General features: G+C 36.2%; 1 long non-coding RNA gene across 1 annotated transcript in view; it reads right to left on the reverse strand.

Moving 5' to 3' along the window:
• LOC109302811 overlaps positions 1–13,832 on the reverse strand; it is a 410,293-nt gene that overhangs the window by 154,444 nt on the left and 242,017 nt on the right. Inside the window, exon 5 of the long non-coding RNA XR_002098941.1 lies at positions 7,106–7,154. This is a non-coding gene — a long non-coding RNA (uncharacterized LOC109302811). The remainder of the gene's footprint in view (positions 1–7,105; positions 7,155–13,832) is intronic.

The following is a 13,832-nucleotide window of genomic DNA, read 5'->3' on the forward strand; positions in this document are numbered from 1 at the left end:
ATCTATCAGGGATTATCTATATATGCACCACATTAAAAAGCGCCATTCACTTTATTAATAATTTCTTCTCACAGAATACATCTCTGAAGGATTCTACCAGATGTTCTTTTCAAGTCTCACATTCAAATTTCACATGTTCCTTCCTCACACCTTTAATGCCTCAGCAGAGCACATGGTTCAGCACAGAAAGGATGCTGTCTAACTCCCATTTCGACAACCAAAAAGAAAAAAGTTTACCAGTTGGATCTAGCAATAAAAAACAGAAACCAAACAAACAAACCAAGCTCCAGATGGTGCATCAGGAGAAGGGATTTGAGAGCAGCAGCTGACCAAAGGATCAAGCATTGTCTAAAAGAAAATGGCTTTTGTCAAGAAGGAATTAGGTGCTGATTTGAAACTAAAAGTAAAGGAAAGGAACTAGCATCACATGCAGAAAAGGGTGAAGTGAAGGTGTTTTGCCTAGGTCCATCATATGGAAAGATATACATCAATATTTGAGATAATGCAAGCAGGTGAAGGTATTGCCATTTCAAAGGAGAGAGAAAAAGTTAGAATAACAAAATCTCGGTTCAAATCGACCCCACTGCCTAAAAATAAAGCGCTTGTGACTGGAAAGTTTGTTCCAAGACTTTCCTTGACCAAATAAAGAGCCCTCGTAAATTGTCACTGTGGTAAATTTTACAAAGCCCTTTTTTTCCTTTCGCTATAGCTTCTGGCCCACAACTTTATGCAGCTCATCTTTTAAAGATATGGTTGATGTGCTTGCAATCATTTTTAAGTAAAAAACTCAGCGTATTTTTGAAAACTATACCAAACAAATACTATCCTTTGTGCCTTGTTCTCACTATCAACCCACTTTTTTAATATTGCTGAGTGCATTCTGGAAAAGTGCTACTATCTAAATTGGATCTTAAAAAACTTACGCTCCTTTCTTTGTACGCACACTGTTGCCAAAGGAACACAGTGCTGTATAAACAAATACAGATGGCTGTTTCTTTTTTTAACACTATGAACCGAGATGAACGCTTCTGTCTAGAAGTATGGAAGTTCACTAGGCCACCAAAAGGTAAATCCAGGTAGCTGATCACTATCTATGTTGACTAAAGTCACTGGAATGAAAACCATGTCAGTTACAAGAAAACCAAAAAGGCTTTCTTCTCTTGCTGGGCCTTTGGAACAACTACAAAAGGACAGACAGGTGCTGGGCTCTCATTACTCAGGAGTGCAGCCACTGAGTATCTTCTGAATATCTTTGTTCTTGTATTCTGGAACTTTATTCCTCCACTTTGTTGATTAATAAAGAAAGAAAAAAAAGTAAAAAAACAAGCAATCCTTCCAAATCTGCCATAATTTCAGGAAAAAAAGCTCTTTGTGTCATTTGTACTGCACATTTTTTGCATCTGGAGGCAGAAGAAGGTTGAAACAAAGAACATAATGACTACACCGAGAAAGGATTGCTTCTCATAAAAAATGCACTAGCAATACAGAGATATATTCACACTTAGCCATTGAGAAGGATTTCTAAAATGGCCACAGCTCAATTTCTAAGAATGTATAGTCTTCCCCTGCTGTTTTAAGATGCCATCATCAGGTTGCCATCATCAGACTAAACAGTTCAGAATACAGCAGGGGTTGTCAACCAGGGGTATGCGTACCCTTGGGGGTAATCTGAAAGATCCCAGGGGGTACATAAGAGCAGGTGGGGACGGAGCGCCGCCATCCCGTGCCGCTGCCTCACAGGAGCAGGGCTGGGCTGGGGCGAGAGCAGGGCCACACAGATGCTGTGCTGCTGCTACTCTGCCATGCACCACACCCCCGCTTCATGTCCAGCCACTCACCCCCCAGGTACACTTATTAAAAATAGGGCCATTGGGGGTATACTTACTTTAAAAAGTTGAAAACCCCTGGAATACAGAGATCCTGTTGCTGCTTTGGAGAATATTATGAGCAGTAAAAGACAAAAGATTTCTATGATGTGAAGAGAAATCAGACTTTACGCTACAGCCTATTTTATACTATAATAAGGTCCTAAAACCACTCAACAGATGGCGTGCTGAATGAATATGGGAAAGAGATGATCTTTAACCCAGCTCATTAGGGGCTTCTTTACACATGTTCCATTAGAGCGGCTCCAAGTGCCGCACTAATTCAAGCACTCGCAATGGTGTGCGTCTTCAGCACCCTACACTTCAAAATGGTGGCGGGGGGGGTTTAACTGAAGCTCATTTCATGACCTTTAGTGAAAGCACCCCCACCACCATTTTGAGGATGCTAAATACATATGATACAGAGGCTGCTGGAATACTAATTAGCGCACCCCAGCAGACTTGACTAATTAGCACATGTCAAAGTAGACGTCCAGCACATGTATAGGTGCCTTAGGTGTGAAGAAGTGCATAGCAGTTGCAATGACAGTGATGGCAATAGCAGCATGGTTAGGAGCAGGTGTGCCAGCCTTCAGCTTTACCAGTACATATGCAAGATATGTGCAGACATGGAGTATACAATAACTAAATATGACTGCCAGCAATGCAACTTAAAGCATCACTTTTCTCACATTTCATTATCAATTGTGAGCTAATTTAGTATTAATTTCTTCAAACCTTCTTTGAACAGAGTTGAGACGCTTCCTTTAGGGTGTTCTGAAGGAAGAAAAAGCACTGTTCTGAGATTTCCGCACTATCTACCTGAATCCAGGATTGCAAGTGAAAGGAAGCAGCTCTCCAGAGCCATTACATTCCTTACTCCCTCATGGAGATGGACATGGAAGAAGGCTGGAGTCTTCAATCTGGTCTCCCAACCACCTTGGACTAGCCCACATGGGTCAAGATGTTTGAGAACATGGACTATTCTAGCTATAGGCCCAATACAACTTACTCTTTCCCTAGACCAGCAGAGGAACCGGGAGGGAGATTATGACCAAACAACAGTGTGCTACCTCATGTGTTCAGTTTATAGCAAAGCCATGGCCTGGAATAGAAAAGTTTGCATTGCAAAAGCTATTAAACAGGGAGCTACTAAATTTTAATGGCTCAATTAAAAGGAAATACTGGCATAAGTAAATGCTAGTCAATGTAATTATGGGCTCCTGAGTTGAACCCTCTCCCTCCAGTCCCTTCTCCCTAAAATGGGGACAAGAATACATGTCACCTCAAACGGACACTACTATCCTTAATTCAAAAGTATTTTCAGAGTGCACTGGGAACACAAAGCATTAGAGTAGGGCCAGATATGTAACACACCCATCACATAATTATGCTGGAATTTTTTGTATATCTTTCAGAAAATGTTTATTAGAAAAGTTTGATTTACTGAAATAAAAAGCGTTTCCAAAGGGGGTCAAGTTTGACAAATTTTCTTTTTCCAATTGATTTTGGAGGAATAAAAGTTTTGAAACTGTGGAAGCATTCCATTTCATTTTTTTTTCAAAATGAAGGAAGTTCAATGTTGTCTAAGGCAAGATAACTTTTCTTTCCCCCAAGTACAAGTTAATTTATAGTAAAGAATGTTAAGAAAGAAAGAAAATCAAAACAAATAATGTCAAAATTAAACACTATGTTTCGGATGACCTGATTCAATACTTTTACAGATTTTTTAATGGACATTTTCTAGAATTGGATTTTTGTCTCAATTTAGTACAAGAAACATTCCTGATAGGAAAACATACCATTTCCAACCACCCTCCAGGTTACTGAATAACTTTTACTCTCACTTACAGCAACTCATACAAAAAACAAATCTGCAAGCATGAAACAAACCATGGTAAGATTTACTTCTCAACACACTAGATGCTCTACTGAACTTTCATGGAAAATTGTGACGGAGATTTTGTTTAGAAACAGTTCATATGTATTTTAACCTTTTCTCTAACTTTTTTTCTAGGAATACTTGTATGAAAACAGAGTCTTTAGTTAGTAAGAGTCATTCTGTTTCTGTGGCCTCTTCCTCACCCAAAACCTTAATCCTCTGTTTTCAAGATCATAGACATCTCCCCAGCAACTAATTGTGAAGTCACAAACAAAGGATTATAGCTTCAGGTGAAGAATAAACATCTGCAACAGAGGAAATCCTAGAAGATGATGATCTTGTTTCTCAATAAAACATCAAAAGCAACAAATTGGGGGAAGGAGGAAAAGTAGATACATAAAATATAGGTTGAATTCTATCTAAAGGCAATGTTTCTCCAAGTTCATTGTAATTAATTGTACTTTGGTCCCTAAACTACACTGCTCTTCAAACTCTAATTGTAATACAAAGCAACTACAAATGGGATCTGTGGGAAAAGGGTGTAGTTGCAAAACTGGCAATAGATAGCATTCAGCAACAATATCATATGTACATAACAGTTTATATGTCCTCTATTCACCCTAGTCTGAAGTCATCAACTTACCAGCCTCTCTCAAAACTGTAATCAGCATTTGGCAGACAAATTCGCTCCAGGGGAGTTCTGCCTAAACTGTTCTAAGTATCATTAGATGGACTTATTGTGCTTGAAGAAAGATTTATCCCTGTTGGGCTGTATTCTCCATCCACTGATCAAAGCAGCATCTTTACTTTCAAAATGTGCAACCTTCCTTCAGCCCCTTGGAAAAGATACTTTAATGTATGACCCATAGCAATTTCTTCTCTACATCCTTACTCTATTCAGCCCTTCTACTTTTCTTTTCAATGATAAGAATTTAAAAAGGAGGTAAAACAATATTTTAAAACCCAGTTTATTTGCGAGGTGAATTTTCTTGCTTTATTCATTGCAGCCATTAGTAAATGTAACCTATTTGTAGAAAATGCCCCAAAGCATAGATTGATATGCAGAACTGATGACTATGTGGGACATAAAGGAGGGCTAGCATCTGGTGATGTCACATATAAAAAGAGGATGCAGCCCAAAAATGAAGCGTCATGGCAGTGCCCACCTTGTGTCCTTTCATACTAAAGGGTTTCTATTTTTGCACATATTGCTTACTTTGGCACAGCATTTTGCCAGCAAAGAAAAGAAACTGTTCACATTTCACTTTCTAGAAAATACTGTGGCATGTTTGGTCATAGAACACAGGTCTGCTAGCAAGGATGGGAAGCTTTCAGAGAAATAGTAGAATCTTTTTTGATTAGATAACTGGTTACTGCCTGTATCATTATTAAACATTTTTGTGACAGCACCTGTGACCCCTCCCACCGGCCAGAAAACCATTAATTTGACCTGGATCCCAAATGCTAGGCTCTGTACAAAGAAAAAACAAAACAAATCCCTAGAAAAATCAAATGGTTCAGACAAAGACAATCTTACATAGATTCCTATGCCACCTGTAAGTCACTAGCAGATTTGCAGTCTGAGTCCACCTCTAAATTTGTCTCTGACTTCCTTTTAATTTGTCCGACAGACAATATGAATCAGTCAGACAGAGAATCAGCATAATACTGCAAAACAGAATTAACTAAAATCTGCATATTAGTCTTAGAAAAGTCAAGCTGGTATGATGTTTCCCTGGCAGGAACTTGTCCCTGGGCCAAGTTCTAATGGTGAGGCATCATAATAGTACTTTACTGTAAAGACACATGAATAAGGAACTAATTGTCCCCTAATCAATTTGCCCACTGATCACAGAAATTCAAGTTAAATGGAATAATTACTTACATGTGCGTATGTCTAAAGAAGAAAAGGTATGGTCAAAAGTTCAGGAAAGACTAATTTCTTTCTTTTGAGAGTCCTCTAAAACAAGGATTTTAAGAAATCATCCTTTCACCTGACAGGAAATGCAAGAGGTCTCATATTTGAAGAAAGAGCTGAATAAATTTAATAGGATGGTATTCTAAAGTCAAGGAATGTTGGGCCTGATATCTGCAAAAGCTCTCCTGTTACCTAGTTCAATGGTTTGAATATCTTCACAAGTCCCAACCTTCATCTTTAGGGGCACAGAGCTCTGTGGCTGTGACAGAGATTAGGAGAAGTATCAGTAAGAAAAGAAAAAAAGTCTCAGTATGCCTTTTTGATACTTGGGTCAAAATGGTGGTGGCTAATATTACTGTAATAAAGAATATTTTCTCCACAGAAATAAAGGGGGGAGGAGGAGGGAGAATTACAAGAATTCAAGGCTGAAATGCTAATTCAAATCAAGTTAGATGGGACCAGAATATCATCCAAAATGTATATAGTTGGCTTACTGAGAGAACTGCATCCTCTTTCTGACATTATTTTGAAGAATACTAATGCTTTTCAATTTTGAACTAAACTACACCTGTGTGACAGCTTATTGATGGGTGCATTTTGAATGCCCTGATAGAATTTTCCTCTTATTTGTACCCTAAGATACGTTAAAGAGCAGCTAATTAGCATTCGTCATTCATCTGGGTATTGTCTGACATTTTGTATTTGCAAGGCTAACAATAAAAATGTTAATTATAAAAAGGCAGAAGCAACTTGTGGCTTTGAGGCATTTGGACTTTCAAGGGCAAGGACTATCAGTATTACATTGAGATCAACACATCGTTGGTGTTAAATACAAAAAAACAGAACCGGGAGAAGTCTCACTAAACTCAATCTTTCTTCTTGTGCTTTGATGGTATAATGTTATTTGTTTCTACAAAATGTTTTAGTTTACAGTTAGCAGACCAATTCCAGATCATTTCTCATAGACACCAAAAGGAACCTACTGAAACTATAACATGCTACTTTATATTATTTTAAAATATCTTATTTTATTAATGCAGTGTTAATGCTTCCAATTCTACTATTATTAATATTATTATTATATAAACCATTAGCTTTAACTGTGCTGGATACAGTTTAGCTTAAGATTTGAAAAATTCACATTTGACAGGGATATATATGCATGCCAGCACATCTGGAAACCACTTTTAATTGTACTTTCCTGAAGTGGGGAAGCAGTAGCTTGTACCCAGAGTGAAGCTTTTATATCTGACCACACAAATGCTAGCAACCACCTGTGCTTTACACTGATTTTCATTATGAAGTATATCACATTACTAGCCTATTATTCCAGAACTACATCTGATGCTGTTGTATGATTAAGCTGCAGCAAGTGTGGTCTTGAAAAGGCCTTTGCTCTATAAAAAATGCAATAAACTTGATTGCAGTTATGGTACTTACCACTGAGCATATCACAAGAAGTATGTTCCTAAAGTTGTCTTGTCTTGTTCTGAAAGTCATAAGAATATATGTTAACAGCTACACTTATTAATCAGGGAAGTGATATCCATAAAACTAGCACATCTCCTCAAATGAGATGCACGGTTAGGTTTCCCCCCGCCCCCCCTTAGTTAGGGCAGACTGGTAATAAAGGGATGGTATTTCAGGTTTTTTTTCTTCCTAGTAAGATTAGTGAATTAGTTATAATCAAATACTTTGTCCTGCATCTTTAGTCACACTCTTTTATTACAAAGGGCAATTACAACTCTGATCTGTCAGCACAACAATACTTCAATCCTGTCAGAAATATTTTCATAGACTACAAACATCTTGAGCTAATGATGATGCAGGATCTTTTTGGCTTAAAGGAAGAAAAGCAATTTATGTGCTTTTGTATTTAGTAAAAGACAAAATTCCACGTTAGTCCATTATTTTTCCAATTTCTATAACAGTCCTGCAGAATTTTAGATTCATGTAACATTAATGTGCAAATTCTATATGTACCTTGAGAGCCTGGGAAGAGTGACTAATTGTAATGTATTCTATAGGAATCCCTGAATCCCCAAAGACACATCAGTCAGAAGTGAACAGTAAAGGCATTTATACATATGATCCAGGAGGGGGGGGAGGGGGGTGTTGGGGAGTAATTAAAACGGCTCTTGGAGCCCCAAAGTACCCAAAGCGTCTCGTATATCAGCATCCTCACACTGAAAAATGATGGTGGGGGTGCTTTAACTAAAGCTTGTCAAACAAGCTTTAGTTAAAGCACTCCCATGAGCCTGCTCCGACCTGCTGTAATTACAGTGCATCCGAGCAGCCTCACCGATCATAAATAGGCGCCCCAACTGGTATAACCTAATAATGTATAACTGTATACTTTTACCCACTCTTTTGTAGTTCTACATTTATTTTCATAACATATACAACTAAGAATGTGAGCAAAACATCAGCATAATTTCACCAGTTCATCAGTTAATACATTTGAAAGACAAGATTTAACAATATAAGCCTACAAATTCCCATATTCAGCTGCCTTGTTTTCACCCTCTTAATTTCAGGATCTAAATTTCACAGTAAAATAATGAAGCCTTAGAAAATCTTTCTTGGGACCAAATCCCTTTCCAGCACACTCCACAACTTCACTGCGTGGTACCAAGACACTTAAGATAGGGATTGAAGGAACCCTCCCCTCCCCTCCCCTCCTTCAAAACAGAACAGTTGAGCCAATATCTGGATTCTAACACAGCCAGTATGAATTCACATAATCACAAATTTATTGGCCTTGTTCCTGCCCTCTTACTACCAGGAATCCTCCATGTCTGAATGTAGTAGCACCAAGAAACTTGTACTACCCTATTTTAACTGGCCCCCATTATATAATAGCATTAGTTCCCTTGCATGTAAAGATCTCCATTATCAATTGAGAAGAGTTAATAAGCTGTCTATTATTCCATCTTTCTTTCTTTTTGTTTCCAGCATCACACCAATGCATCTGACACCTCTTTCAAAATGTACCCAGGCACTACATGGTGTACATTAGGCCATAGAGATTGTCCCATTACAAAAAATATTCTTAATACCTTAAAGGAATTAAAACATAAATAGGCCAAATACATCTTTGTTGTAAAAGTGCAATCAAATTTCAGATTATGAACAGGGTTGCTATCTAAGCAATGGAGGTGTCATACTCTTAATGTCATACTCTGCTCCTAATCTGTGGTAACTATTTTAGACTGTTAAAAGTATGTTCCTTTCTGTGAATCACTCAGACTAAAAAGTAAAAGGAGTACTGCCGACTTGGAAATATAGGCACACTTGAAATTAATCTTGTTTGAAATGAGATACATTAAAAAGTCAAAGACTGAGAACTCAATTGCATTGCCAAATAAGTTTATGTCCACTTTACAATCTACTTCTTATGGATTGAATTAAACTTTATGGGTGTTTTTAATACAAATAATAGATTTAGAAATAAGTTAAATATGATCCACCCTTGTAATATTTTATCTAATGCAGTTTTTAAGTGTGTATGTGGTAGCACATACTTAACCAGCTTGTACAAGAAAATAAGCAATCTGAAAAGGGTGACAGTAAATAAGGCAAGGCCACAAGATTACCTTTTTTTTTTTTGGAGGGGATGCAAATTCCCCTTACAAAATGAAGGTGGCAATACTTAAGTAACATTGGTACAATCAAAAATAAAATAAAATCTCCAAAAATCAACTTTCAGCTTCTAAACACATGTAGGTGCAAATTCTATTAAGCAAGTGAATGACAGAATGAAGCTATATGACAAATAGGCAAACAGGCAAAAAAAGAAAAAATAGTATCTTGCTCACCATGCACCTGATCCAAAATCCAGTAAAGATCTCACATTTCTTCATCTATCACTATCACACAGCTATTGCAACAGAATATTGGCAAGGGTTGTCATAGGGAAGGAAACAATGGAATTTATGAGACAGTATGAGCAGGGCTATGGCAAATGACCCAGAAAGACCCTTTCCAATCCCATATTTCTATAAGCAACTGCCATTTTAAAATGTAGATATGAAAATATGGCAAGTAATGGCCTGGTGGTACAGTAGACAGGGGACAGAATACACCTATTGTTGTATTTGTGGATTGATAAGGGCAATATACCTTTAAACACTTAGTCCTATGGTGGCCATTCTTGCCATTGCATGGGGAGATTGTCCACTTACTTGCTGGAAAAGGAGCAAATAAGAAATCAGTTCCAGGATTGGGGCCAGCGTTTGGTAATTGGTACATCACATACAGGGAGAGAGGAGCATCATTTCATGGACAGAAAGCCCACCTACAACTCAGTACTGAGTATCTGGGAGGCTGTAATGTGCAGGATGCAAAACATGCATAGGAATTTCTCGCAGAGCCAGGTTCTGCTGGATTATGTCAGTAAATTACAGCCACTGCAGAGTTGTTCTCTTGCTCTGCATAAGAGTGGCTGCAGATATTTAAAAGGCTCTGTAATTCTATCAGTCCTGACTAGGAAGTGTGAGAAGCAGGACAATAAATCATTGTTCTCAATTAAAAAAAACATTATTTGGATAGAGTAATTATTTTAAAAAGAATGACCAGAATATGATAATTACGTTTTTTCAATCAAAACAAACTTTTCTAAAGTATTAAGGGTGTGCTGGAAAAGGAACAGAGAAGGAAGTAATATCAAGAACCATCAAGAGTAAAAACATAATTATAATGAAAAGGCACATACAACATGCTGATAGAAAGTGATTTCATTAGTCCTAAGCAGTATGCACACTTGTCTTTCCCTTTTATAATAATAACCTGCTACTCTTATATAACACTAAGGAAGATCAAAAAGAAATGAGAAATTCATGTTAAAACAGAATTTCTAGATCTTCATTACAGTTTTCATCATCAAGATAACAATATTATCGTTAGCAGTTTATAACAAAAGTAACACTTGCATGTCATTTTCTATTTTCTATAAACCACAATGATTGGAGTCTGTTCTGTACTTCCCTTATCTAACTCTGTTACTTTGGAATCTAAGAGTGCGCTGGGCACATTAATCTTTCATGGCAGAATTCACTGAAGTTCTGCCAAAATTCAATAATTATGTTCTATCCAGTATAGCAATTTATTTATCTTATTGCTGGAATTTAGACCATATAGAACAAAGTGCTCAGCTTGTATGAAAGAACTGCCCTTAAAATTTAAACCTTGTTTAAACCCTGTTTCATGTTTCAAGTTTTAAAATTGTGATACAAATTATCAAGGGGCAAAGCTGTCCTTTTGAATCTGTATGTTAAACTGGCAAATTGAAAGTGCTCTTTGATATGTTTATTTCATGTTTTAAGCCTTTCCAATATAGTTTACAATTTTTATTCAAATATACAACAATATTTTGTATTTTGTGTTACACCATTCCAAAACCCCTAAGCATCTATGCACCGTAGTTGCAAAATAAAGACAAAATACAAAGTGAATATTGAGTTCTTCTGATTGAGAAGAAGTTGTACCAAACCAAAATGGCCAACTAGAAGTTTAACAGTTTGGGGATTAAATTCCTAAAATGCAAATTACAAATTCTATAATTTGTCACCGCCAACGATAAATTCACAAAGAAGCCAGTGAAAAAAGTTAAAAGGTCACCAAGGAGGAAAACTGAAAAAGGTACTATTTCAGATGACTGTTAAATATGGTTTAGTGGAGAAAAATTCATGTGTGTCCATTCTTACAATCTCAGGGAAAGTAACAAACAAAGTCATATATCTACCTGGCTGTACTGAAGAATTGTTTGGTTTTAGAAAGAGACTAGCACGTAAAAGTACATTATAACTCCATAATCTTAGAAAGATGCCACATTTATTTCTACACTGATTTACCCAATATTTCTTAATAAAACAAAATACTAGCCTACCAAGTCAGTAGTCTAAAGCCATATTTCCAGTGTCTTTAGTATCTAGACAAGACTTATTTACTTCAGACATTGTCACAACGTCTGCAGTGTTTCCCTTTACAGAGAATTTGACTCTGGATTCAGAAAATTGCTCAGAAACTTTCTAGAGTACACTTGCTATGATTTATAACTTAGTCCTCCTCCTGCCCACCATAAGAAATGACATGTATAAGCAATTCACAAAGTAACACTACCCAGTATTCATTTTGTTGCATTATTTTATTTTATTTTATTGCTTTAAAATATATTTTTGGCAATGAATGTGACAGATTTTTCTTTTTAACAAAATCAACTATATCTGCTTCAGTAACAGAAGTAAAAATTATGTTTATATGTCAGGAGCAAGATTTGTTCCCCTCTCCAAGACTATACCATGACATTTTCTTTTATATGTTGTGCTGTCAGTTTTATACTATGTTGTCATTTTCTGGCAAGACTTTACAGTTAAATATATTTTTCCCCTTTTCAGACTTCAAAAAAAAATTAGTAAACTCTATTAAAGTCTTTCCCACTGTTCTTTTAGTAACTGACAATCCATTACTTCAACAAATATTTGCTTTGTACTACTTTTATCTATGTAAAAAGCATATATTTCAATATAATTCAAATATGAAAAGAGAGTTAACAGTGTCGTAATTCACTCCACAGCAACTCAGTAAGGAACAAGCACTTTTCCTAAACAAATGAATGTGAACATTGGACGTGAGGCTTTCGTAAAACCTCTCAAGTTTTTCCAGTTGCTTTTCCCCCAATTTAGTTTCATCCTACTTTAAGAAAAAAAAATACACCTTTACAAAAGTATATTGTTTTAAAAAGAGTTAGACAATGGCTACAAAGTCTATTCTAATTGCAGGTGCTATTGCCAAAGGAATAAGAATTGGCGGGGATGGAGAGGAAAGGAGGAAAGAAAAACTGTTTCTTACTGACACTTCTTGTTAAACATAATATTGCTTACAAGTCAAGAAATACAAAGATTAAAATCTATGCAGAAAGGAGCAATTCAAAACCAATAACTATAAGAATTGCTAAATAAAATAGTAACAAGAATTGCCTTACATATTTTCCTTACATTCAGTACACCCTGAAATCTGCCTATATACTCATACAAATCATAAACTGTGCGTAACAGGAGGTCCTTAATTTCCAGTTTCTATCTGCATTGTTGGAACCAGACTTAATTCATAAAGCATTCAAAGTGTTCAATAAGTACTCAGTTAGAATGCCAGATTTGTTTAGAAAATATTAGAGATAAATAACCGCACATAAAATGCAGTAAGTTCTCTACAAGCTTTATAACTCTGAAAGCACTGAAATGACAACTTTTGCAGTTCTTTATTGATGTTTATAGTAACTTTCTTCTCCCTTTTTTAACAACAAAGAACAAGTACCTTAACACACTTCCACAAAGCTTCATAACCCGATCTTAAAAACATTAGGCTAAATATAACGGTTCCTGTTAGTTTATTTTTTATTACATATTTTCTCCTATATCTAAATATTTATATTAAAAGCTTAACTTCTACTATGCACACAAAGAAACTACTAGAAAATTTCATTACTTACTGTTCACTGAGTATTACTTACTGAGATTAACAGTTTAAAGAATGCATCTGCTATTTATCCAGGAGTGTTTTAAACAACCCTTTCTACTGTATACTGCTGAAATGTGATAATTAAGCCTACTTTGGTATGCTGAAAAAATATTTTAAAAAAGTACAAGCTCTCTTCTTTATGAGTTAACTCATTGGAGCCTATTTTTGGTGGCAAGTAAACTAAGGAAATTTAGAATGATAATAGCAACAATTTGGTACATTAGGAAAAACCAGAAAGAAAATGAGTGTTTCAGATATACAGTATAAAGTCATTTTGACATGCCTACACAACTGGTTGTGGCAGCTTTCAGACATGATTCCTAATCACAAAAAAATGCTCCAGGTTCTTTTAGAGAAAGCTTGCCGTTGGGAAGTTGATTTTGGCCAAGTGCCAAAATCATGTGCAAAAAGGGGCCCTCATTACCAATTCATGGCAGCCTTCAGAGCTGACAAAAAATGTGACCCAACAGGCTAAAGCAACAACTAAAATTAAAAACTATGAGACAAAGACAACTTACTTAATATTCCTTCCATAGCCACATTAAACTTTTCTGTAATTAAACCCTTGTTAGTTCAAAGCAGTTTTCAACTACTTTTAAATGATTACACAGGCAGTCTTTAAAAGTTGAAAGCTTTCCCTGTACATTCT

Source organism: Gavialis gangeticus, unplaced genomic scaffold (assembly GCF_001723915.1).
Source record: "Gavialis gangeticus isolate Ggan-Ray unplaced genomic scaffold, GavGan_comp1, whole genome shotgun sequence".
In the NCBI taxonomy this organism is placed as follows: domain Eukaryota; kingdom Metazoa; phylum Chordata; order Crocodylia; family Gavialidae; genus Gavialis; species Gavialis gangeticus.